The 26256-nt window shown below is 41.9% G+C and overlaps 1 protein-coding gene across 2 annotated transcripts in view; it reads right to left on the bottom strand.

Moving 5' to 3' along the window:
* The window catches only part of sema5a (sema domain, seven thrombospondin repeats (type 1 and type 1-like), transmembrane domain (TM) and short cytoplasmic domain, (semaphorin) 5A), a 187318-nt gene that overhangs the window by 140219 nt on the left and 20843 nt on the right, over positions 1–26256 (bottom strand). The window contains exon 2 of one of the 2 annotated variants that reach the window (XM_055663021.1): positions 7024–7171. The exons of the other annotated variant lie outside the window; for it this stretch is intronic. The gene's annotated coding sequence lies outside the window, so the exon portion shown is untranslated. The remainder of the gene's footprint in view (positions 1–7023; positions 7172–26256) is intronic. 2 annotated transcript variants of the gene reach the window in all.

A 26256-nucleotide genomic window follows, 5' to 3' on the forward strand; every position in this document is an offset into this window, starting at 1 on the left:
TTATTTTTGGGTAAAAAAAGTCTTCATTGCCAAGAAATATGGTCATTTTTAGATCCTCTAATATAACAGGCAGGTTTTGTGTTTTAAAGCAATCACCTCATAAACTAATTCAATATCTGATACAAAGTGATATATTTAGCAACCAGTCCAGATATTCTGAGACAAGGCAGTAACCAATTCAGAATACAGAAAAAGCCAGAATCCTCATTGACTAATTCTGCATTTAAGACATAGCAATGAAACTAAAATTAATGAAGTATCTCAAAGAGAAAATAAATCCATCAAATTGATCTGATCTAATCAGCGAACAGATTTATAGCATCTAATTACAAAGCCACTATCCAGACTGTTTAACTTTTAATTAGTCCACATAATTTTGTGGATAGCACAATGGTACAGCGGTAGAGTTTCTGCATTACAGCATCGGGTTGACCCGGGTTGAATCCTGAATACGGGTGCTGTCTGTACATTCTCCCTAGTGTATAGGATAGTGCTAGTGTACGGGGCGATCACTGGTCGGCGCAGACTAGGTGGGCCGAAGGGCCTGTTTCTGCGCAATATTGCTAAAGTCTAAAGTAAATTGTTCCCATTCCTTTATTTGGAGTATGTACATATGAAAATAAATTTGGAAAGTTGATGTATACTATTTACAAATTCAGATAACAATATCAAGTATGAGATTTTTCTCCGAGGGCAATCCCAGTTTTAGTCATTCTTTCACAAGGAGAGATGAGAAAATGCACACCTCCGGGTTGTAGAAGATGCACTCCTCCAGATTCAGGGACAGTTTCTTCCTAGCTGTTATCAGGGAATGGAACCATTTACAACTAGAGAGCCGTCCTGAACTACGATCTACTTCATTAGAGACCCTTGGACTATCTTTGATCAGACTTTACTGGCTTTATCTAAACGTTAATAACTAAACGTTATTCACGTGAGACCCCATATTATGTATCTGTACACTGTGAATGGCGCGGTTGTAATAATATATTGTCTTTCCGCTGACTGGTTAGCACGAAACAAAACCTTTTCACTACACCTCGGTACACTTGACAATAAATTAAACCAAATCTGATTTTAAATCCCTAACAAAAGATTTACCTCAAAGACTTCATCATCAGTCGGTCTCCCCTACAATTGCCAGTCTTCCTACATTGTTAACTTCCAGACTATAAACACTTTAATACTTCCATAAACACCGATTAAACCAATTCTGACATTGCTTAAACACATACAGTACTTTATCATGCAATTGACATGTTCAATATGTGTACAGAATACAGAGAGATTAATATAGAAAAACTGAGCAAGGGAAAACGTCAGGCAGATAACAAAGATGAATATCAAAGTAATGAGAGAAATAAGAAAACAAACATTTAACAATGTTGAGAAAGGAAATTGCAGAGGCAATCCTGGATTGTGTTACAAAGCAAATTCTAGTTACTTCCAATAAGAAAATGATCACATTTTGTGAAAGGAGAAAGAGGGGAGGGGGGGGGGGTGGGGCAGAGGAACAACTCCAGGACTGTTTGGAGTCTGTAGACTGGGCAATGTTCAGGGACTCGGCAACGGACCTGAACAAATACGCCACAGTCGTTGCAGACTTTATAAAGAATTGTGTGGAGGACTGCATCCCAACAAAAACCTTCCAAGGGTTTCCCAATCAAAGCCTAGGATGAACTATGAGATACGAACTCTTCTGACGACCAGACACCGGGCATTCATGTCTGAAGATACCGAGGACTACAAGAAGACAAGATACGGCCTTAGTAAGGCCATTAAAAAGGCCAAAAGGAACTTCTGCTCCAAGCGGAGGATAAGACGGATGTTCACTAGCTGTGGCGGGGCCTGAATGCAATCACAAGGCGAGATCAGGAGGCAGCTCAATTGTCAGTGAAACATCACTCCCTGTTGAGCTCAATGCGTTTTACGCACGCTTTGACAGGGAGAATACTGATGTGCCTTCTCGCGCCCCCATTCGCTGTGATGATATTTCAGTCTCAGTCACAGAGGTCGACGTGAGAAATTCCTTCAGAGGGGTGAACCCTTGGAAAGTGCCTGGACCTGATGGTATACCCGGTCGTGTTCTAAAAACCTGTGCGGACCAACTGGCTGGAGTTTTTACGGACATTTTCAACCTCTCACTTCTGAGGTCTGAGGTTCCCACCTGCGTTAAAAGGGCATCAATTATACCAGTGCCCAAGAAGAGTAAGGTGACGTTCCTCAATGACTATCGATCAGTGGCACTAACATCCGGTGGTGATGAAGTGCTTTGAGAGGTTGGTCATGGCGCAAATCAACTCGTACCTCGAGAAAAACCTGGACCCACTGCAGTTTGCTTACCGCCACAACAGATCAACGGTGGATGCGATCTCGCTGGTCCTCCACACCGCTCTGGACCACTTGGACAACAAAAACTCATATGTCAGGCTGTTATTCATCGATTACAGCTTGGCATTTAACACGATCATCCCCTCCAAGCTGGTTACCAAACTCTCAAAACTGGGTCTCTGCGCATCCCTCTGCAATTGGATCCTCAACTTCCTCATTCACAGACCACAGTCTGTTCGTATTGGTGGAAATGTGTCAACGTCGATAACAATCAGCACGGGAGCACCTCAAGGCTGCGTGCTTAGCCCCCTGCTGTACTCACTCTATACTCATGACTGCATAGCCGGTCATAGTGTGAACTCCATCATCAAGTTCGCTGACAAAACCACTGTTGTGGGACATATCACTGATGGAGATGAGTCACAGTGTAGATGTGAGATCGACTGTTTGACCCAATGGTGCCAGCACAATAACCTGGCTCTCAACACCAGCAAAACCAAGGAACTGATTGTGGACTTTGGAAGGGGTAGTATGGGGACCCATAGTCCCGTTTATATCAATGGGTCGATGGTGGAAAGGGTCAAGAGCTTCAAATTTCTGGCCATGCATATCTCTGAAGATCTCTCCTGGTCCAAGAACACTGATGCAATTATAAAGAAAGCACATCAGCGCCTCTACTTCCTGAGAAGATTACGGAGAGTCGGTATGTCAAGGAGGACTCTCTCGAACCTCTACAGGTGCACCGTAGAGAGCATGTTGACCAGTTGCATCGTGGCTTGGTTTGGCAACTTGTGCGCCCAGGAGCGTAAAACACTGCAAAATGTTGTAAACACTGCCCAGTCCATCATCAGCTCTGACCTCCCCATCATCGAGGGGATCTATCGCAGTCGTTGCCTCAAAAAGGCTGGCAGCATCATCAACCATCCTGGCCACTCACTCATCTCCCCGCTGCCTTCAGGTAGAAGGTGCAGGGTACAGGAGCCTGAAATCTGTGAGCAAACTTGGTCAATGTACTATCTGAAAGAACCCCCATGTTAATCTGTTGGAATGAAACTGATTATTAATGGGAAGGCTACATGATATAAGAAAAAATGTGCATGATCAAATACACAAAGACATATTGCCTACAATTCCCTCCTCTTCACCCCCCCAAGTTGATTCCAGTAATATACAGCATCATCACATGTTGGCTGTGGAGGATTTCCAGAATGTTGCCAGAATTCAACGCATTAACTAAAATGACAGATTGAACAAAGTTGGATTTGTCTGGGGCAGAGGGAAGGTGTGACAGAAGTATATAAAATTACAAGAAAGATACGTTGACAGTCACAACATTTTTTCAGGGTGGAAATGACAAAGAGTAATGGACATAGCTTTTAGATGAAAGGGGCAAGATTTAAAAGGATATCAAGTCAAGAGTGTTTTATTGTCATGTGTCTCAGATAGGACAATGAAATTCTAACTTGCTGCAGCACAATAGAATATGTAAACATAGTACATAACGGAAGAAAAAAAGTTCACATGCACACATACTCAATAAATAATCAAATATAGTGCAATAATAATAATAGTTTATTGTAGTTCCGAGCTGATTTGTTGTCGTGTTTAATAGCCTGATGGCTGTAGAGAAGAAGCTGTTCCTGAACCTGGACGTTACAGTTTTCAGGCCCCTGTGCCTTCTTCCCAATGGCAGGCGTGACATGAGTGCGTGGCCAGGATGGTGTGGGTCTTTGATGATGTTAGCTGCCATTTTGAGGCAGCGACTTCGATAGATCCCTTCGATGGTGGGGAGGTCAGAGCCGGTGATGGACTGGGCAGTGGTCACAACCTTTGCAGTCTTTTCCACTCCACAACCGGTCAGTATGCTCTCTACTGTGCACCTGTAGAAGTTCAAGAGTATCCTCTTTGACATACCGAATCTCCGTAATCTTCTCAGGAAGTAGTGGCGCCGATGTGCCTTCTTTGTAATTGCATCAGTGTGCTGGCCCAGGAAATATCTTCGGAAATATGCATGCCCAAGAATTTGAAGATTTTGACCCTCCCCACCATCATCCCATTGATATAAACAGAATTGTGGGTCCTCATCCACCCCCTTCCAAAGTCCACAATCAGTTTATCTCTCTCCCCGTCTCCCTCTCTCCTCGGCATTCCCAGAATCATTTGGCGTTTTGCAAAGACAACTGGATCTGCAGTTTCCTTCCTATTGAAATAGAACCCTGGCCCGAAACAACTGCTAATCCATTCCCTCCATAGATGCCACCAACCCCGTGGAGTTCCTCCAGCACTCTGTGTTTTTTATTTAACTCTGAAATTGAAGATAGACGCAGAAAGCTGGAGTAACTCAGCAGGACAGATTGCATCTCTGGAGAGAAGGTCTCAACCTGAAACGTCACCACGTCCTTTTCTCCAGAGACGCTGTCTGATCTGCTGAGTTACTCCAGCTTTTTAAGTCTATTTTAGCAGGGTATTGGAGAATACTTTTATTTATATGTAAATCTTCGGAACCAATTTTTTCAAAGGGATATAACTGCTCGATAATCATTTATACTCTATTAATGCTTGTAATGTTCCGATCCAAAATATTCCAAAGATGTGTGGCTTTGTACAGCCTGTTTAAAAAAAATGCACCTGATGTGCAGGGAGTGATTGAGAAAGTGGGAAAACTTGGAACTAGTGTGAACAGTTGATTGATGGTTGACATGGACTTAGCGGGCCTGTGTCTATGCTGCATCTCTAAATAAAAATACATAACTTAATAACCCTGTGGAATTTGAAATGGTCATGCAAACTTGCAATAAAGCATGAAATTAGTCACCAGGAGATTAGAAAAAGCATCTTAAGAGACATCAACAAGTCTCCCTCCCCCTTATAACCATATCAGAAATAATAACCCTATCCATACAATGACTCAAAATGCCTAAACCAATTCAGCTGTAAACTGTGAAATCCAATAAGCTATTGTGACTAGGTGAATAAAAATATAATTATTGATTATTTTGAGACATATCTTACAAGAACAACTTGATAGTTGTTTTTCCACATTTATTAGTTGTTGGGTTGGATTAAAAATAAATAGGACTGTGAACAGAGCTTATCAATTCTATTTCCATTCCTATAAACTACATATACATTGCCATTTACATTTGCCACTAGCTTCTCATTAATATTACCAACCTATTGTTGTAGGTAGTTGTTGTAGACTGCACATGTTTCTTCCTGAATCGTAAAGAGAAATTAGCCTCATATTTTCCCATTAAACTAAGAAATATTGTACCCGTGTCGTCTTCCCTGGATATGTACATATATTGATGTAAAACGGCAACATTTGAACAAAATTATTTTGTTCTCCTTCGGTGTGGCACTGCGCTCAGAGAACTCCGCTCGCTCTATGATCTTTGCTGAGAACAATGCTGGCAAAGCATTGTTGCTCTTTTACAATATGTATGATGCACATATTTAAGTCCTGGTTTTCAATCACTGATGTGACATCTGGTCAGAGTTGAAAACAGTAGCTACTGAAAACACACAGCCATAAACACTATGGATAATTGTTTAAACGACATCTGCACTGCCGCATTTACCAAAGTTTCATACAATAAAGCTGATATAAGGTCTATAGGGATGGGTATCGATTAAAAACAGATTAAAAAAAAAATCTAACCTCATTAATTCACTCGGGGTGTATTATGATGTGCTCTACTGTATGAAGTGTACAGCAAAACTTGCACTTCCAGAGTAGTCTAACGTGTAGTTTCTTCAGCGGACCACAGATTTGTTTTAAGAACAAAACATAAGGTGCTGGAGAACTCAGCAGGTTAGGCAGGATCTATGGAGGGTCCGAAGAAGGGTCTCGACCCAAAACGTCACCTATTCCTTCTCTCCAGAGATGTTGCCTGATGCGTTGAGTTACTCCAGTACTCTGTGTCTATCAATGGAGGAAATGGCTAGGCGACGTTTCGGGTCTGGTCCCTTCTTCAGACGTTTTTTAAGGGGTTTGGAAAAATGGAAAATTTCACGTTTTTAAATATGTTGTTATGATTAGTAGTGTGGGAGAAAATTCCATGAACAATTGCCACATACCTATCCAAAAGTAGAAATGTAGAAAGTGAGAGTGTAAAAAAAAAATTACGAGCTTTGTAGTCTCCTTGTACCAATCAAAATTCTATATTTTGAAAATGGGCAAAGCAAAAAGTAGCGTGTTCTCTCGAAAGGCTCATCCCAAAATAATTGATCGGAAGGGTGTGATTTTCAGTCAGGACGTCTGTATCATTCAGTCAGTGAGCTGTAGATGTAGATGTGGACGCCATGACGGTAATCGCAAGCACATTGAGATGGCGCAAAAAATTACCCATGACGTACTACGGTGGAGTAGTGGAAGAAGATATGTGGCATATTGGAGGCGATCAGATAGGCACATGCATACACAAAGTATGTAGGGATATGGATCACATGCAAGCAGAGGAGATTAATTTAATTTGTCATCATGTTCAGCACAGACATTGTAGGTCGAAGGCCCTATTTCTGTACCGTTCCATCCAATAATCTACTGCCAATCTCAGGTTATTACCACTATTTATGCTGGACTAAACATTTTAAACTGACTCACAGTAATAAATGTAATTTTTTGTTTAGAAATAACTGTTTGATTTTTAATACACATTTATTTTTAATTGGACAGTGCACTATATTTACCTTAATTTCACTGAGGATGTTTTGGTTGGTTTCTGTACTGTAAAATATTAAGGAATCCTCCTACCATTTCTCTGCGACCACACAAACACTCCACCCTCTCGTTCCCACATGATTTACAGTACAAGGGAAATGTTGATGATCTTTCCTTCTGGGGGAAAACGGATGTTATAAACTGTTAAGTTTTAAAATACATCAGATTGATGTTAATTGCCATTCCACAACTTTATAATATGGTTAATGCAGTTAATATTTGATGCAGAGTCAAAAACATTGATTAGATTAACTGAACTGCATTCAATTCTATTATTTGTCTGCAACACTGCTATATGTCCTGTGAATAAAACTATGACTGATTAACAAAAAAAATGTAAATATTCTGTGGAAACTACTTCTCCGATCTGCTTCAATTTGGCTCACGGTGTTTATATTCACGCAATGTTGAATTTCTTTTGACCTACTTTACCAAAAGAATGAAAAGAAAGCTAATAAACTGCTTGAGGATTCAAGGCATCTGTTTGCCTAACATTACTTTCAACAACTATATTTTGGCATCACTGAACAATGGACCAAGGGATCCACTTTTTTCATTCAGTAATTTAGCAAAGAGCTGTAAACCCGTAAACACATTAAAGGCAATACTTTCTTAACAAAGAGAAGACACAAGAAGTTGCAGATGCCGAAATCTTGTGCAGAAAACAAAAAGAGCTGAAGAAACTCAGCAGGTCAGGCAGCATCTCGGGGGCCAAGATGTGTAGGAAGGTACTACAGATGCTGCTTTACATTGAAGATAGACACAAAATGCTGGAGTAACTCAGCGGGACAGGCAGAAACTTTAACGTTTTTACACACATGGAGATCTCTGGGGGCCACAACTTGCCTTTCATTCAAGCCATTTCTTCCATCCTTATCCTCCTGAGATGCTGCCTGACCTGCTGGTTACTCCAGCACTTTAAGTATATTTCCTAACAAAATACAAAGTGCTGGAGTAATCAGAAGGTCAGGCAGCATCTCTGGAGGATAAGAATGGGCAATGTTTTAGGTCGGGACCCTTCTTCAGAGTTCAGATTCTGATCTCGCCTATCCTTGTCCCCAGAGATAGACACAAAATGCTGGAGTAACTCAGCGGGATAGGCAACATCTCTGGATAGAAGGAATGGGTGTCTTTTCAGACTGAAGAAGGGCATCGATCCAAAAAGTTCATCTGAAGAAGGGTCTCGACTCGAAACGTCACCCATTCCTTCTACCCAGAGATGCTGCCTGACCTGCTGGTTACTCCAGCACTTTGTATTTTGTTAGGAAATATACTTAATATTTTTGATAACTACCAAAAACTGCGAATGTTACATAGAAACATAGAAAATAGGTGCAGGAGTAGGCCATTCGGCCCTTCGAACCTACACCGCCATTCAATATGATCATGGCTGATCATCCAACTCGGTATCCTGTACCTGTCTTCTCTCCATACCCCCCGATCCCTTTAGCCACAAGGGCCACATCTAACTCCCTCTTAGATATAGCCAATGATGCATTCCTAATGCATTTCGTTGTCTCTGTACTGTACACTGACAATGACAATTAAAATTGAATCTGAAATTGAAATTAAATTGAATCTGAACTGGCCTCAACTACTTTCTGTGGCAGAGAATTCCACAGATTCACCACTCTGTGAAAAGATTTTTTCGCACCTCAGTCCTAAAAGACTTCCCCCTTATCCTTAAACTGTGATCCCTTGTTCTGAACTTCCCCAACATCGGGAACAATCTTCTTGCATCTAGCCTGTCCAACCCCTTAAGAATTTTGTAAGTTTCTATAAGATCCCCCCTCAATCTTCTAAATTTCAGCGAGTACAAGCCGAGTCTATCCAGACTTTCTTCATATGAAAGTCTTGCCATCCCAGGAATCAGTCTGGTAAACCATCTCTGTACTCCCTCAATGGCAAGAATGTCTTTCCTCAGATTAGGAGACCAAAACTGTACGCAATACTCCAGGTGTGGTCTCACCAAGGTCCTGTACAACTGCAGTAGAACCTCCCTGTCTCCTATACTCAAATCCTTTTGCTATGAATGCTAACATACCATTCGCTTTCTTCACTGCCTGCTGCACCTGCATGCCTACTTTCAATGACTGGTGTACCATGACACCCAGGTTTCGTTGCATCTCCCCTTTTCCTAATCGGCCGCCATTCAGATAATAGTCTACTTTCCTGTTCTTGCCACCAAAGTGGATAACCTCACATTTATCCACATTATACTGCATCTGTCATGCATTTGCCCACTCACCCAGCCTATCCAAGTCACCTTGCAGCCTCCTAGCATCCACCTCACAGCTAACACTGTCCCCCAGCTTCATGTAAAACGCAAACTTGGAGATGTTGCATTCAATTCCCTCGTCCAAATCATTAATATCTATTGCAAATAGCTGGGGTCCCAGCACTGAGCCTTGCGGAACCCCACTAGTCACTGCCTGCCATTCTGAAAAGGATCCGTTTACTCCTACTCCTTGCTTCCTGTCTGCCAGCCAGTTCTCTATCCACATCAATACTGAACCCCCAATACCATGTGCTTTAAGTTTGCAAACAAATCTCTTATGTGGGACCTTGTCGAAAGCCTTCTGAAAGTCCAGATATAACACATCCATTGGTTCTCCCTTATCCACTCTACTAGTTACATCCTCGAAAAATTCTATAAGATTCGTCAGACATGATTTACCTTTCATAAATCCATGCTGACTTTGTCCAATGATTTCACCACTTTCCAAATGTGCTGCTATCCCATCTTTAATAACTGACTCTAGCATTTTCACCACTACCGATGTTAGACTAACTGGTCTGTAATTCCCCGTTTTCTCTCTCCCTCCCTTTTTAAAAAATGGGCGTACATTAGCAACCATCCAATCCTCAGGAACTACTCCAGAATCTAAAGAGTTTTGAAATATACGTTTCAAGTACTTCCCGCTGGAGCAGATTCCAATCCCATTTAGCTCCCATGCTCAGTTGGAACTACCCAAGTCACTGCATGTTTGGACAATTTTACCCGTGTTCCCAAACTTTAATGTTTTTACACACAGGGAGATCTCTGGGGGCTACAACTTGCCTTTCATTCAAGCCGTTTCTCCCATTTCAATTTCCTTTGAAGCAAAATTAAAAGGTGCAGCTGTTCGATGAAAGTTTCCACAATAAACTGACACAAGCTGTTCAGTGTGACAGCTGTAATTTAATACACCTGCTTCCTAAAAATAGTGATGCTTGTATATTTTTGGGAACAAGATCAGAAGTCAATGATTTCTTTAGCATCTCATGTAAAATTTTCCTGAAAATTATTTTGCAAACTGCAAAATTAGGTGGGAGTTGAACAAAGAACAGGAAACTAATGGAGGACCCTAAATGGCCCAAGCTAAGCTATTTACTCTTGAGTGTGATCATTTTAGTCCCCTTTCAAGTCAAAAGGTCTCACTCTTAAAATAACAGAAGATTTTATAAATGGCTTTGAACATTTCTGGTTGGTATTTGTTTCTTAACATAACATCTTTATGTTTTATTTCCTCTGTGCTCCAATATAAACAGGCACACAACGCCTTCAAGTTAGAACACTCAAGAATTTACAGGAACATTGGTCTGCTGAAACACACCGGGCAGAGGCTGAAGTAAGATGTATGGTCCCTTTACAATTGTGCAATAGTTTAATTATCAGGTGAATGTCATCAGGGTCTCATTCGCAAGGAGAATAAACCGCCCTCCTTGTGACAAAAGCAACATTTTGCCCTCCAAAAAACAAATAACCAGAGCAATTTTTGGACTGTTCTTTGCATAAATTGGTTGCCATATTAATCTACAAGCACACCTTTAAATCTATTCATTTAAGCTATCATAGTCACTGCTCAGCAGCATGATAAGGCATCATACATGTGCACCAGAAACATTTGATTAGTGTTTCTACAACCTTCTCACTGAAGAAACTATAAAATATCATCTGCATGATATTTGTTTTTATGGCTTCATTCAAGTTTGTAATCTGGGTTCACAGGCAATATCCTCAAAATGCTCGAGAAAATAATCGGTCTTCTTGAACTGGTATAGTTCTGTGGTCATTGACTCTTACAGTACAAAAACAGCCCCATTTGCCTGCTTTTGACCCATATCTCTCTCAATCTGAATAGCACAGATTTTGAGCTTTATAAATAGTTATGCCTGCGTTTAATATCATCGGAATCATCATTTCACTTTTGATGGGTTTTGCTTTTGGTAATTTATGCTTGAAGTGAAAGAGCGAGTACCGTTTGTGTTCCAAGAATGACACTTACTTCACACAAAGTCTAAATTTGATCTTGCCTTAATTGCCATTTAAATACAGAAGTGTGCAGGGGCTGGAAGCTTATTCAGCACTGCAGCCAAAGGTCAGCACTGGATTATTCAGCACACAAACCTCTTGGGTCAGAAAGTCATGTATTATGAAGTCCTCGGCTTCATCGGTGGTAATAGGCCTTCAGGCAGAGTCTCTGGCTGAGCCAGATGATTTCTAATGAGCCTTGTACTGAGAAGTCTTTGGGATAATTCATTTTCAGTAGCCGGTATGTTAAATAGTTTATGACATGATTTTTTAATTAAATGCTCTACCTTACTTTAAAGCTGCTAATTATTTCAGACATGCTATACCATTTGTGGTTGATTTAAGTTCACTTTGTCATACAGCTTGCAGCAGTTGTGAAACTCAGAAAGATACTAGTGTGTAATACCAGGACAATGGAATAGGCAGATCATGGCAAAAGTTGTTGTTCGGCTGATATGAAAATATCACTGTCAAAGTGAACCAGTAAAAAATACCATGTGTTCAATTTACTGGCCTGATCCAACTTTTGGCAGCCCTCATCTCCTGTGCTATTTAAAGGGAGGTGTACTTGTAGATTGTGTTCAATGGAGGGTTTTATTTTCGTCTGTTGTTGTTCACTACAACAACGTTACTATAGACTGTGAAGCATTCAAGAGGTGGTGTGGGTGAAACTGGGATTTTGTCTTCCCCTCCCCCCCCGAAAGTAATAGCATTCAGCTGCTCAAGTATTTGTGCTTCAGTTCCACTTCTGTCAACGTGTTAGGGCAAGTTACAGGGAGAACACTTCGAATCTTACCCTTTGACTGCAGAAACAGGATGAAAACAATGCCACATATTCAATCAAGTATATGGTTCAATGAAATGAAGATGTATTTGTAAAACATATACATGGAAACAGGCCATTCGGCCCACCAAGTCCACACCGATCAGCAATCTACCATACATCAGCTCTATCCTACACGCCAAGGACAATTTACAGAAGCCAATTAACCTACAAACCTGCACTTCTTTTGGATGTGGGAGAAACTGGAATATCCAGAGGCAACCCATGAGGTCGTAGGGGGCATGTACAAATTCTGTACAGACAGCAACCGTAGTCAGGATCAAATCTGGGTCTGTGGTGCCGTAAGACAGCAACTCTACCGCTGCGCCACCGTGCCACTCCATTACATTTTTTTTCTGTAATATATTTATTATGGTGTCATGTCAATAAAGATGAACACATGATTCTGATTTCTGCCCTTAGTTGGATAACACACAACTCCAGCCATTGTGTTTTACATCTATAAGACTGGTTTTCAACCTCTTCAGTCTGAAGGTCTCGACCCGAAACATCACCCATTCCTTCTCTCCAGAGATGCTGCCTGTCCCGCTGAGTTACTCCAGCTTTTTGTGTCTATCTTCAGTTTAAACCAGCACCTGCAGTTCCTTCCTACACTCTTTGTTAAGCAAAATAGGTCCTATTCTCATAATATTATTCACCTCAACCAAGTCTTTTCTTCACCTCCGTTGCTGCAGAGAATACAATCCCAGTTATCAAATCTTTCTTCAAAGTGAAAAAAAAAAAATTCCAGCCATGCCAACATCTTCACAAATCGCCCCTGGATCCTCTCCAGAGCAATTGCACCCTTTCTACAATGTGTCATAGTCTTACTGCATGGAAATAGGCCCTTCATCCCAACTTGTCATGCAGATCAAGATGCCCCATGTAAACTAGTCCCATTTATCCGCATTTGGCCCATATTCCTTTAAACCTTATGTGTGCCAGTGTGTGTGTGTGTGTATAAGCATGTGCGTCAGTGCGTGTGTATCAGTGTGTGTGAGGGTGTGTGCCAATGAAGCGGCGACAATAACCCGGAGTGAGCGGAAATTCGGAGACTTGGCGACGTCCGGGGCAAAGTCCGCTCTATGATCTTTGGTCCAGGGAGCGTTTCCACTATTCGTCTACCACTATCGTTGACTTCCGAAAGAGGAAGCCAGAAAACCATGTGATGGTTTCCATTGGTGGGTCAGCAGTGGAGAGAGTTAGCATCTTCAAGTTTCTGGGTATTAAAATTCAGACAACCCGTCTCAAATCAAATTTATCGTGCCTTTAATTACTTAAAAGTTGAAAGTAATTAGGCGTGTCTCTGAATGACGTCTCAATTGTACCATAGAAAGTATCCTGACTGCATTGTGGTTTAGTTGGCAATTCCAGCACATAGGATTGCCATAGGCTGCAGAGACTGGTGGATTTAACAATTCATTACGGGCTTAACCTCCCCACCATTAAAAGATCAGCCGCAAGAAAATGGCCTCTATCGTCAAGAATTCCCACCATCATCCCCACAGGCCATGCCACCTCCTTGCTGCTACTCTTAGGCATGAAGCCCCACATTATCTCTTTCAGGAATTTATGTATAACCCATGCACAGAGTATACATGCATATGACAATACATTCAACTGGACAATTCACCGTCTTGATCATTTATTCTCTTTACCACAGGCAGAATACACTGGCTGCAGCAGGTCTGGCGGATTTACCACCTAGAAGTACAAAGGTAGTGGGATCTTAAAATCACAGTGCCATCATTATTCTTGTTTAAATGAAACAACATCCCGATTTTGGAAATATGTCATTGTTCTTTGCCACTTCATCAAATTTTGAAACTTATTCCAAATAATACTTGGGAAATGTGTTCAAATTAAAATCATGAGGTGCATCCCGTCCTGCCTAAAATCAGCCACAATCATCCCAGTGCCGAAGAAGTCTCCCATCACCAGCCTAAATGACTACCGTCCCGTGGCCCTCACTCCGGTAATCACGAAGTGCTTCGAGAGATTGGTCCTCCAGCACATCAAGGACTATCTCCCTCCAGACTTCGACCCCCACCAATTCGCCTATCGCACAAACAGATCCACAGAAGACGCCATCACCGTAGCTCTCCACTCTGTGCTGAGCCACCTGGAGCAGGGGCAGAGCTACGTCCGGATGCTCTTTGTGGATTACAGCTCAGCTTTCAACACAATCATTCCGGACATTCTCATCGACAAACTGGTCACTCTTGGCCTCCCCACTCTCACATGTGCCTGGATAAAGGACTTCCTCACCAACCGGCCCCAGACTGTGAGACTCGGCCCCCACCTCTCCTCCACTCGCAGGTTGAGTACCGGCTCCCCACAGGGCTGTGTGCTAAGCCCCCTCCTATACTGTCTCTACACCCACGACTGTAGTCCGGCCCACAACAACAACCGCATCGTCAAATTTGCTGACGACACTACAGTAGTCGGACTCATCTCAAGGGGAGACGAGGCAGCCTACAGAGAGGAAGTCCTGAAGTTGACAGCCTGGTGCTCAGAAAACAACCTGGCTCTGAACACCAAGAAAACAAAAGAGCTCATTGTCGACTTCAGGAGGCACAGCACCGACTTAGCCCCCCTATACATCAACGGCGAGTGTGTGGAGAGGGTCTACACCTTCCGGTTTCTCGGCGTCCTCATCTCCGCGGACATCTCCTGGACAGACAACATCACAGCGGTTATCAAGAAAACTCAGCAGCGGCTGCACTTCCTGAGGGTCCTCAGGAAGCACAACCTGGACTCTAACCTGCTGCTGACCTTCTACCGCTCGTCCATTGAGAGCCTGCTGACATACTGCATTACAGCACGGTATGGCAGCTGCACCATGGCAGACAGGGAGAGGCTTCAGAGGGTAGTTAGGGCAGCACAGAAGATCATTGGCTGCCCTCTCCCCTCTCTGATGGACATTTACACCTCCTGCTGCCTCAGCAGGGCGAAGAACACCATCAAGGACAGCTCCCATTCTGCATTTGGCCTGTTCGACCTGCTGCCCTCAGGGAGGCGCTATAGGTGCATCAGAACAAGGACAAACAGATTCAAGAACAGTTGCTTTCCAAAAGCCATAACCTCCCTGAACTCACACATGTATTGACTTCACAGCCAAACCCCCGGACTTCCATCTATCCACCTACTGTAATTTGTCATTTGTACTGTAACTGTACCCACACTGTATATAGGAATCCTATTATTCACTCTATTCATCCATTGTCTTTTTATAGATATGTATATAGCGCCGCAGAACTGTGCACCTTATCCCCCCCCCTTTGTTTTGTTTTTGATTAATTACATGTCTGCACTGAGTAGGAGCTGCTTTTAATCTCATTGTACATGTGTATAGTGACAATAAAATTGCATTCATTCATTCATACACAAGGTGAATTCACACTTTTTTCCAGAATTGGGAAATCAAGAACCAGAATGTATAGGTTTAAGCTGAGAGTGAAAAGATTTACCAGCAACCAGAGGGTGGTGGGTGTATGGAACGAGCTGCCAGAGGAAGTATTTGAGGTAGGCAAAATAATAACATTTAACTGATATTTGGACAGGTATATAGATAGGAAAGATTCAGAGCAACATTACTATTTAGACTAGCTACTGGAACTTTTCCAAACTAATGAATAAATGATAAATGGTTTTCTGAAGCCAATTTCACTATACTCCAATGAGTTTGAGGTCTTTTTTTCTTCTTTCCCCATGGAAGGCTTTTTTTAAATTAATCCGTCACCAGCAGATACAACTTACAAGTTTCCATTTTATGTTAACTTGGCTGCCTTCATGATTATTTATGAAACAATGGGCTCAGGCAGACAAAAACAGCATTTTATACACCACTTGCGTTACCATGGCAGCTTTCAAACCTGCATAATCTGTGCCAATAGAAAATGAGAGAAAACAGTCACACTTCTACGTTATAGATTTCATTTGAAGGGTGTTTGTCATTTGAACGTGAACAATGCGATTCTTACATGCTGCAGCTTTGCAAGCACATTTGGAGCAACAACAATACCAAACATATAATAAATTATTATTCTCAATAAACCAGACCAAGATAATGCAACAAGAACTACGTAGAGCAATGCAATACAAATATGTTCAACTGTGGTTTGGAGCTGAGGTAGGGTTATGCCTGATAGATTAGGGGAATCTGTGCTTTGAACCGTCTTCTGATGGTAGCAGCAAAAAGAGAGCGAGGCCTCTTCCTTCTTCATATCCCAATTCCCTGTATTCTCTAAGCCAGCATTTCTCAACAGGGGATCCACGGAACGTTAGGTTTTCACGAGAGGTCGCTAGGGGTTCTGAGAGAAATAGTGATAAATAGGCTAATCATATGTAAATGCATTTGAGTCATTTTTGTGTTTAACTTCATATTCATAATTTTATTATACAAGTACGGCATATTCTTGGAAAATTCTTGGGTATTATAATAACGTCTTCAACCTGTTATATCATTTAAGTATAATAATCATGGGGAATATATTAGCGACCTCTATACGGCGCCAGTGTGAAACGGCCTTTAGTAGCAATGTTACAAAATTTTGATATTTTAAAAATCAAGTCTGCAATTTATCCCATCAGATAAAGCATAAAAAGAAGTTTAATTTGACACCTAATTCACTTTCATATCTCAAGTATTTAAAAAGTTATGGCCATTTTCATACTCGGAAATTAGCATCTTGTTCCCTATTGATTTTCTATGGACATAACAAAAAAGCTGTGATCGTGGACAGTCAAAAACCCATAACTTTCTTAAAAATTAAGAGAACTGAATGAAATTTTCAGTTATCATAGATTGAAGCATTCTGAAACAAATATAAAACAATCTTACTTGGATGACCTGAAATTAAAGCATATAATTAGTTAGTTACCCAATTGGAGCTAATTTCAAACTTCAATTACTAGATCTAAACATCTATCTATTTCTTAATAAATGATTAACATTTTTAAATAGCCTAAGTGTCCAAATAATATTCACAAATAATTCACAACAAAATATGATTTTTAAATCTCATTTACATTAATTTATAGGCCAAATGGAAGGAATTTAGTTTTCAATTGCTGTAAATTAAAGTCCATTTAAATCAGCTTTCTAGTGGGATCCTGTGAACATGCTGGTTTAGAACGTTCACATTGCGCTAGATTTGTGCCCTCAAATGCCCAGAAAAATACTGCGGGATATAATGGGCCCAAAATTAGCTACTCGCAACTTTAAACTTTGTATAAAGGGATCTTAAGAAGCCCTTTTTAATGTAAAAATAAACAGCCTACCTTCTGTTGTCCCCTGTATGAGATCCGACCCGTTGCCGGTGGTCGGGGGTTTAGAGGTTAATTTTTAAACCACTATAACAATTATATAAAGCCCTTAAAAGTAATAATAGCTAAAGCGACGGAATCTTCCAGCGATTTTTCGTTAATAATTAACTAGGCTGAACACCCTCGATTTGAACAGCCTAGGGGAAATCGCGTTTTAAACCCACCCCCCCCTCTAAACGGCGGCAAAATCGCGCACACGGGCTGGAACAGATTTTCAGCGACGCTTCAGGTAGGCTTTGCAACATACCTACCTTTAGTGGTCAGTGGACAGGAGCTGCACGTGACGAATTTATGTATCATCAAGTGACTCACTCGAGTACATACGCATGCATGGTCTCCATCAGTCCTGTCTGTGCTTACTGGCGTGCAGGTGCAGTCCCTCATTCACCCACGTTATTTAGTAATTTTTACCCGTCATTTAGGGATGTTATATGAACTTTTAAAATTTAAGTATGTTTATATTTATTTAATTTATGTATGTTTTTGTAAGTTTATGAAAAGTTTGTGTTATTTTCTCGGTCTCTCTCCTCCAAGGGTAGTTCTTGTTTGCCTTTATTTGCTTCCGTTTTATTTATTTAAGTGTTATTTATCAAGTTATTTATCTTTTTTACATTTTTTGTTCTTTTGTTTTACAGAAATGTCTGGCCGTCCAATGTGGCGATTTTTGAAGAGAAGGCATCCAGACAATTCTGATGAGGCTAGTGATAAGGAATCGCAATCTTCTGATAAATTTCACTGCACTCATGCAAAAATGGACACAAAAAAAGGTCAGTTTATACAATGAAAGCTATCAATCGGCTTTACATGGACTAGTGATCCAAGTTGGCCTATTCCATTGTGCCTTGTCTGTGGCAAACAACTTTCGAATGCAGCAAAACTGAAAAGACACCACAGTCTTATGAAAAGTAAAAGTGCTGATTATTTTAAAAGGCTATTGGAATCTCAAAAAAAAATAGATTACAGCTTTTGAGAGTAAAGTCAGAGGCAGTGAAAATGCTCAAGAAGTTATTTGGTAGCAGAAATTATTGCACAGAAAAGGAAAAGTCACACAGTTGGTGAGAACCTAATAATGCCTGCATGTAAAATTATATTGGGTAAAATGCTGGGACAAGATGCAGTACGAGTAATTGAAAAGGTTCCACTTTCAAACAGAACAATAAGTCGACGTATTGATGACATGTCACATGATGCTGAAGAGGTTTTGTGTGATAAACTGAAAAATAGCAGTTTCACATCAGAGAAGCAAATTTCATTATCTAAATTGGCTTCAAAAATAACATTGCCTTGACCCATATATTTGTTCATATGACATATTGCCTTGATTTATCTTATGTATTTTCAACATTGTCAATAAACAATTAAGTTATAGTGGTAGTTATTATCAGTTTTCGCCTGTTTATACGTGTTATTTATGATATTTATTTTTTGTGTTTACAGATATGGTTGATTTTTTTTGTGTGAATGTAAACCTCCTTATGAGGTCTCTTGAACAAGCAGTTTGATTTCAGTTATTTTTTTTTGCATTGTCAATAAACTTGAGAAAACACGTTAATTTTTGCTTCAACCAGTTATCAGAAAAACCTCCCATTTCCTTCGCTCCATAGATGCTGCCTCACCCACTGAGTTTCTCCAGCATTTTTGTCTACCTTCGATTTTCCAGCATCTGCAGTTCCTTCTTAAACATCAGAAAAATATATTATGTTTGCCTTATGAACTTTAAGTTTATGAAAGAGAAAGAAAGAGATTAATAAAGATATAATAATTTTTATGTAGGAGTTCCCATAGACATGAAAATTATTTAAAGGGTTCCACAAGGGTAAAAAGGTTGAGAAACGCTGCTCCAAACCCTCCAGTAATTTCTAATTTGCAGATAGTTACCACGGAGATGTGAAGGATCCTCAAGACATTTTGAATGGCACATGCAAGTTCGATAATTTCTGTGTCTGTTAGCAATGGGAAAAGTTCCATCTAAATGCACTATTTTAAGAAACAAGCAGCACCCAACTCTGACATTTAATAAATTCAATCTAAACTCCGAACTGTCTTGACTGCACTTGGGACACTGAAATTTGTTTTTGTACTATATATATATTTTTAATGTATTTAACTTCTTTTTGTTGTTTATTATATTATGGCCGATTGGGAAAGGGTGGCCGGTGGCCGATTGGGAAAGGGGGAGATGCAGCGAGACCTGGGTGTCATGGTACACCAGTCATTGAAGGTAGGCATGCAGGTGCAGCAGGCAGTAAAGAAAGCGAATGGCATGTTGGCTTTCATAGCAAGAGGATTTGAGTATAGGAGCAGGGAGGTTCTACTGCAGTTGTATAGGGTCTTGGTGAGGCCACACCTGGAGTATTGTGTGCAGTTTTGGTCTCCAAATCTGAGGAAGGACATTGTTGCCATAGAGGGAGTGCAGAGAAGGTTCACCAGACTGATTCCTGGGATGTCAGGACTGTCTGATGAAGAAAGACTGGATAGACTTGGTTTATACTCTCTAGAGTTTAGGAGATTGAGAGGGGATCTTATAGAAACTTACAAAATTCTTAAGGGGTTGGACAGGCTAGATGCAGGAAGATTGTTCCCAATGTTGGGGAAGTCCAGGACAAGGGGTCACAGATTAAGGATAAGGGGGAAATCGTTTAAAACCGAGATGAGGAGAACTTTTTTCACACAGAGAGTGGTGAATCTCTGGAACTCTCTGCCACAGAGGGTAGTTGAGGCCAGTTCATTGGCTATATTTAAGAGGGAGTTAGATGTGGCCCTTGTGGCCAAGGGGATCAGAGGGTATGGAGAGAAGGCAGGTACGGGATACTGAGTTGGATGATCAGCCATGATCATATTAAATGGCGGTGCAGGCTCGAAGGGCCGAATGGCCTACTCCTGCACCTAATTTCTATGTTTTCTATGTTGCGAGTAAGAATTTCATAAGGGATAAGACAATAAAACACTCTTGACTCTTGAACCCATCCACAAATGTAATAAAATGGTGCACCAGGGTCCTTCTCACCACAACATGCCATTAACAACTCAGACCACTCCCAGATTAAAATCAAGACATAGGCTCAAAACAACAATCAATTAATTTCACTGTAGATCGTGAATCCGTTTGCAGCCACCTTTTCAGTACAGCAAAGTAAAATAATAGAATACCTACCTCCAAAATGGGCAGAGCAGTGGTGCAGCAGTAGAGTTGCTGCCTTTAGCGGCAGGGTTGCTGCCTTACAGCGCCAGAGACCCGGGTTCGATACGGATTACAGGTGCTGCCTGTACATTATTTGTACGTACTCCCTGTGCCCGCATGTGTTTTTTCTGGGTGCTCCAGATTCCTCTCACATTCCAAAAACGTGCAGGTTTGTAGGTTAATTGGCTTTTGTAAATAGGCGAGTTCGGTATTCCGACTGCGCATGCCCAGGTCATAGGTCACAAGCGAAAAACACTCTCAGTAGCCGTGACCTATGACCTGGGCATGCGCAGGTCATAGGTCACAAGCGAAAAACACTCTCAGTAGCCGTGCCGCAGCATAGACATAGACCTGCACCTCATCCACAGCCAGGATAGATCCCGGGTCTCTGGTGCCGCAATTGCTGCCGAACCGCCACTGGAACATCCCCGTCCAGGGGCAGCCAGAGACACGTCGGGTCAGACGGGAGTCACACAATCCAATCTTCAAACACACTGTTGGTTTTGGGAGTTAGTCAATTAGGTGTCGGGCCTGTCCCACTTGGCGATTTTTTCTGCGACTGCCGGCGTCAGTAACTGACGTATCAGGGTCGCTGAAAGATTTTGTACATTTCTAAATCCAGCAGCGACAAAAAAAAAAGTTGCGACACTTGAGGAAACACCGCGCATCAATACGTCATCACGCCGCATCATGCCGTGACCTTTTCGATACGTCAGCAAATGATGCGGACAGTTGCCGAAGAAAATCGCCAAGGCCATTTACTCCCTTAAGCATATTGGTCTTTGCTTTTTTTTCCCTACACATATACAGAAGTTGACTCTCACAATCTTTATTAACAGGAGTGTGGTGTCAGGGAATTTAGAGAACTCCACTGTGATTTACTAAAGGGCCTGTCCCAATTAGGCGACATTTTGGGTGAGTGAGAGGACTCTGAGCTCACCACATGGTCACCACATGTACGTTGGTGGTCTCAGGTGAGTCTCCATCCTTGTCGCGAGCAGTTCCCGCATTTTGGGAACTAGTCGCGGCCTCAGTATGGTCGCCACTAATTTTTCAACATGTTGAAAAATTTTCTGTGACCAAAAATTTGGTCACCATGGAGAAAATCGATACTTTTGTTGTCGTAGGTGCAGTTGTAGTGGGGTCGCCATAGGTGGTTGAGCAAGTCATAGATAGTTTTAGTTAATCGCCTTTGTTGACCGGGCATTTTCATTGGCTCATTGGGGGGGGGGGGGGGGGGGGGGGGGGGGGAATGTAAGCACGAGTTTTCAGAACCAAGGAGAACTTACCGGTAATGTTAAATGCCCACCAAACTTCACAGCTGTGTATCTCTGGCTTATTAAACGTTGTCTGGCTTCTTAAAAGTGTCTCCACTCCTTCTCCCTCCCCCCCCCCCCCCTTCTCCCCTACCCCCACTTTTAAAGGACTTACCATACACTGTGCTAGCCGTCTTAATCTTCCTGCCACAGAATATCTTGCCCGTTTCCTTTACTAACGAATATCCTTTCACGCGAGCCCTGTCTGACCACCTTACCCTGTTGTGCCTCGGAGCCAAGCATGACTGCTGCTGCTCTCCTCTGAATGTTCATCTCTTCCAAACAGTCCCACTTAGGTGATTTTTCAGGTGACTGTTAATTCGCCAGCAGTCGCCTGAAAAACCAACGTCTGTCAGAGTGACACACACACACACACCTTCCTTCCTTCACCAGCCCGTTATGCAGGCGGGAGACAGGGCAAGCAGGGGGAGCGCTGTCCGAGTGAAATTCACATGGTGCAAAGCCAATGCAATACAGACACACACCGAGATGAGCATTGAAAGCACAGTGTATGGGAAGGGTCATGCAAGTCCTTTAAAAGAGGGGTGGAGAGGGAGGATAAGGGGGAGAAGGAGTGGAGACAACAATTAAGAAGCCAGAGATGCACGTATGTGAAGCTCAGCGGACATTAACATTACCGGTCCGTTATCCTTGGTTCTGAAAACTGCTGCTTACGTTTTTTTCTCTAATGAGCCAATGAAATTCACTGGTCAGCACCGGCTACAACCTACGATAACCTTCAACCTCTTGGCAACCCAATAGCACTGCACGTACGACACGAGAATTCTTGATACTCTCCACGGCAGCTTCATGCTGGTCGCCACTAACTTCCCAACATGTTGAAAAATTTGCGGCGACCATAATGAGACCAGGAGTAGTTCCCAGAATAAGGGAACTCCCCGCGAACATGTGGCGACTGCATAGTTTCCTGCAGTCGCCTAAAAAGTTGCCCAAGTGGGACAGACCCATTAGTGACCACCTTACCCTAATTCCAAACTAAGACACCCCCATTCTTTGGGACAATCCAGAGGTGGCCGAGCTGAAGCTTAGGTTCACACACGGGGTCAGTCAGAAGTTGCAATGGACACACCTCACAGATACTCAGGGACACTGGAAGTTTCCATCGACTTCCACATCCTGCAGGAGGAGCAAGTAAATTCAGAAAACAATTCTTCAGCCAATAGAATGCAAACTTTTTCCTCCATAAATCTGTGGATATTGAATTAATTGAAATGGTAATGATTAATTAAAGATAAGTGATATGGAGCAATGACAATAATGTGAACTGATGTACAGATTGAACTACAATCGAACTCAATGGCAGAAAAGGTTCAACTCCACCTGCGGCCATGTGTTAAGTATTTGACCACAAACACAAGAATAAATCCTGATGGTTAATGTCCTGTTGGCAATGCAGAAATTATTTTCCTCCAGCAATTTTCATCCTGGTTTGTCCTTTCACAACCTTTCCTCTGTCTAAATCTTTTCTGCAAAATTCACCAACTTCATGGGATCAGTACAGACTTCTAAATGTAACTTTAGAAAGGACTAACGAAATGAGTCATGAACAAAGAGCTAATAGCATCCTCAGTAACAAAGACGTTCCTGATGAATGATTACCGTCTGCTGCTTTGGAATTCTTTAAAAGAACACTACAAACACCGACTAAACCTCAAACTGCCTTGGTTACACTAGGGTCTTTGGGCTTTTGTTTTGCACTAATATTGTTTTTTAATTTATTGAACAACTTTTTGCTTGTTTTATTATCATGTTATTGAGTACTCTATTCATAGAATATTATGTTAAGCTGCTGCAAATCAGAATTTCATTGTTCAGTTTTGATACGCATGACAAATATCACATTTGATGGGTGCACCTGATCCCAATGTTCAAATTATGTCACCACATTTCCATTGTCTACCATCCATCTATATCATTCAGGATCATTGACAAACATTCTCATGTCATTATCAAGATGGCATCACAGCATGCTTCACTGCACAAGTGAGACACAATTTTGAATTCCTTACGGCAATAAACACTCCCGACTGAAACCTATTTTTTTTAAATTAGTGTCTGAATTCTATTTTTGAATATAATGAGTTCCAAAATTTGTATAGGTCATGGAATTCCTTCTACAAAACAGTGTCAGATTCTTGGTCAACTATTAGCAGGTCAAATCGCATGGCTTATTTTAAATTTAAAGGACATCTTCAATGAGGTATTCACTTGCAATAAATACATTTCTGCATTCTTTTTCCCAACCGTTATGTCATCTTGTACATTAAAAAAAGATTATTCATCATCGCAGAAACACATTGCAATTTATAAATTTACAATAAAATTAAAAATGCTACTGTTAATGTCTTCTTTGCTTCGTGATCAGGATACATTAGTTTTGGTGCTAGCCAGACTGTGTTCTCAAGCTACAGCTAATATTTACCACAGTAGGGAGTCATAATCATTGAGCATTGAGTTTCATACTGTCAAAACAAATATACATTGTTTATGCTGTATCATAACACTCCAGGGACTAAGCAATTCTGAGTTCAGTGGTATGTAGCATATCATTACGGGCAGAAAAGAAGCAGCCCGTCGACTTCATAGCCAAACTGGGAATAATTGATACTGACACTGGGTGCAAAATATAGAACAGTGCTCCCTCTCTTAGCACTTGGTCATTAATTTTGACAGGTACAAAATTCATCCTTTCCCTCTCCCAACACCACTCATCTCCATGTCAATAATCACCAATCCTCTGCACGCTCCCAATCCCACCCCCAGGCACCAAAATGGAAATCCTTGTACATGCAGTTAAATATTTTATTTGCTGCCTTCATTCATCTATTAACTAAATAGATTTAAAAGAATTATGTCACTTGACATCCGCACCCTTTCGTGGGTATTTGCTGTCTTGGCGATCAAGATGTCCGATTTAGGCAAGGGCACTCCCAGCGAGCGCTGCGCAGCCGTGCTGGACCAGGCTTGGCCACGGCACCAATCGGGCCTGGCAGCCGGCAGAGCGAGGATTGACATCGACGGGCGAGTAGGGACGTCGGCAAGAGTGGAAGGTCAGGGAACCGTCGCCCGTATGAGTGCCAGCGGTCGCCCGTGTCAGTCGCGGCGGTCACTGGAGGACACACCATCAAGAATGTAGTGGGGTACCCCAAGGCTCAGTACTGGGACCCCAGCTATTTACAATATATATTAATGATCTGGATGAGGGAATTGAAGGCAATATCTCCCAAGTTTGCGGATGACACTAAGCTGGGGGGCAGTGTTAGCTGTGAGGAGGATGCTAGGAGACTGCAGGGTGACTTGGATAGGCTGGGTGAGTGGGCAAATGTTTGGCAGATGCAGTATAATGTGGATAAATGTGAGGTTATCCATTTTGGTGGCAAAAACAGGAAAGCAGACTATTATCTAAATGGTGGCCGATTGGGAAAGGGGGAGATGCAGCGAGACCTGGGTGTCATGGTACACCAGTCATTGAAGGTAGGCATGCAGGTGCAGCAGGCAGTAAAGAAAGCGAATGGTATGTTAGCTTTCATTGCAAAAGGATTTGAGTATAGGAGCAGAGAGGTTCTACTGCAGTTGTACAGGGTCTTGGTGAGACCACACCTGGAGTATTGCGTACAGTTTTGATCTCCAAATCTGAGGAAGGACATTATTGCCATAGAGGGAGTGCAGAGACGGTTCACCAGACTGATTCCTGGGATGTCAGGACTGTCTTATGAAGAAAGACTGGATAGACTTGGTTTATACTCTCTAGAATTTAGAAGATTGAGAGGGGATCTTATAGAAACTTACAAAATTCTTAAGGGGTTGGACAGGCTAGATGCAGGAAGATTGTTCCCGATGTTAGGGAAGTCCAGGACAAGGGGTCACAGCTTAAGAATAAAGGGGAAATCCTTTAAAACCGAGATGAGAAGAACTTTTTTTCACGCAGAGAGTGGTGAATCTCTGGAACTCTCTGCCACAGAGGGTAGTTGAGGCCAGTTCATTGGCTATATTTAAGAGGGAGTTAGATGTGGCCCTTGTGGCTAAGGGGATCAAGGGGTATGGAGAGAAGGCAGGTACGGGATACTGAGTTGGATGATCAGCCATGATCATATTGAATGGCGGTGCAGGCTCGAAGGGCCGAATGGCCTACTCCTGCACCTAATTTCTATGTTCTATGTTTCTATGAATAAGGAGGCCATTGAGAACAAAGAGGGACACGGCGTCGGGGGTGGAGGGGGGAGAGGGACTATATTGAAT

This window comes from Leucoraja erinacea, chromosome 2 (genome assembly GCF_028641065.1).
Source record: "Leucoraja erinacea ecotype New England chromosome 2, Leri_hhj_1, whole genome shotgun sequence".
Lineage (NCBI taxonomy): Eukaryota > Metazoa > Chordata > Chondrichthyes > Rajiformes > Rajidae > Leucoraja > Leucoraja erinaceus.